This window comes from Camarhynchus parvulus, chromosome 3 (genome assembly GCF_901933205.1).
Source record: "Camarhynchus parvulus chromosome 3, STF_HiC, whole genome shotgun sequence".
Classification (NCBI taxonomy): domain Eukaryota; kingdom Metazoa; phylum Chordata; class Aves; order Passeriformes; family Thraupidae; genus Camarhynchus; species Camarhynchus parvulus.
In genome coordinates, this window is record NC_044573.1 from 60792076 (window position 1) to 60793989 (window position 1914).

Consider the following 1914-nt stretch of genomic DNA (forward strand, 5'->3'; position numbering starts at 1 on the left):
CACAGTGATACCTCAGTCTCCAGCCCAACACAGCTTTGGCTCCTCAAGGCTTGAAATGCCTTTGTCTTACCAAAGGGGATGCTGTCAATCCTACATGTGAAAAGCTGTTCCTGCATATATAAGACATTAGATCATATCTAAGAGGGCCTGATTTTTACCTCATATTTTGTTATCTCTCTCACTGCGCAGTAAAATTGATGAATTTAGACCAAAGAAAACTTCATCACAATCAAGACGCACATTTTGTTCTAGACTGCTACAGTAAATGTTTTGTGATGAAATGAACCATCAGCTTAACAGGGATGCTGATGAGATGGAAATCAAACACCTTCAACCTCCTTTGCTTCTCCCAGAAGAAAATTATCCCCTTAAGTTTGTTTTCAGACTCTAAAGCTTTTGAAGATCAGCTAATGCATATTTGCACAGTTGACAAGCACACAGTCTGAAGCTTATCTATCTTAACACAGAAAGATTTTTGCATTTTAGAGACAAAGGGCTTGAGAACTAGCGAAATTTGCTCGGGCAAAGCCAACCCTCCTGTATCGTTGGACACTGCCTAAATAGGGAATATTATTTTTGCTAGTACAGCTCCCAGATCTTCTGTGCTCATGAAAACAACATGCCAGAGGAAAGAGCTTTCACACAGAGGTCATCCACAGCACTGGCCGCTTTCATTCCTCTCACACAGACCTTACAAAAAAAACCAAGGTCACAAATTAATACCTATCGTGTGAGGAGGCAGCGGCAGAGCAAGATCAGCAAACACCGACCTCGATCCCCTCTGTGGAGCCACTAGCTCCCACCTTAGAGAGGCCTTTGAAGCCGCTTTTCCCTGCAGGCCTAGCACCGAACCCGGACAAGCTGAGCTGTTCCCACAGCCTGCCCGCGCAGCGACCAGGCCGGCGCGGAGGGAAGCGCCACGTTCCTCCGCTCCCGGCAGCCGCCGCCGGGATGTGCGGTGCAGAGCGCTCGGCTGAAGGGGCCCCGCCTGCAGCCGTGACAGCGACACCGCGTACAGAGACGACGGTGTCACGACCGGCTTGTAAAAGCAACGCGAAATGAGGGAAAACAACCGCGCGAAGCCCGCTCCTGTTGGAGGCGGCGGGAAGAGCGCTGGCGGAAGAAGAGACGGAGATCTGGCGGCGGCCGGCGCCCTCCTGCGAGCCCCCCCGGCCCTACCACGGCCGCGCAGCTCTTGCCTCTGGCGCTGTCGGAACCGCCCCCGCTCCCGCTGCGGCACCGCCGGGCTGGCCGCTCCTTCCCGCCCGAGGCTCCGTCCTGCCCGCTCCCCAGCCACCATCCCGCCTCCCGCCCACGGCCAGGGCCCTTCACCAGCCTCGCCTGAGCGGCCCCCTCTCTTCCCCAGCCTGCCGCCGCTATTCACTTCCGTGGAGTGGAATACAACGTCCTTCTCCACATGTAGCTGCTTCCAGGACTTGGTACTGCCTGGAAAATGGGAGCACAAAGAAAAAGCAGCGGCGCAAGGGGTCGAAAGTCGACGGGAAGTTTCCTTTGTCATTGCTTCTTTACAAAGAAGTGGAAAGAACGAAGTAAGGCTCCCTGGTGGTCTAGTGGTTAGGATTCGGCGCTCTCACCGCCGCGGCCCGGGTTCGATTCCCGGTCAGGGAAAACTCAGTTTTTCTATCTTCACCCCTTCATCTCTGTTTTGTTTTAGGATTCTCTCCGTCCCCTCTCCTTCTGCCCTTACAATTCTGGGACCATCGACCGGCTGCTGTGCGAGCCCGAGGCGCGGGAGTTGTAAGACGCACCTGACAGCCTGGAGAAATAGGGCACGAATCGTGCAGGAAGTGTCAGCGCCCTGTGCTGGTGGGCAGGGGAAGGTGTAGCGTTAGCAGGTGCCTGGAAATCTTTCAGTCAGTCACAGCACTGCTTATAGACACCCCATGCCCACCC

The 1914-nt window shown here is 54.5% G+C and overlaps 1 non-coding gene across 1 annotated transcript; it reads left to right on the forward strand.

The window, feature by feature from the left end:
- The first annotated feature begins 1557 nt into the window (after positions 1 to 1557).
- TRNAE-CUC lies at positions 1558 to 1629 on the forward strand. Its single transcript has one exon. It is a non-coding gene; the product is annotated as a tRNA-Glu (tRNA).
- The last annotated feature ends 285 nt before the right edge of the window (positions 1630 to 1914 follow it).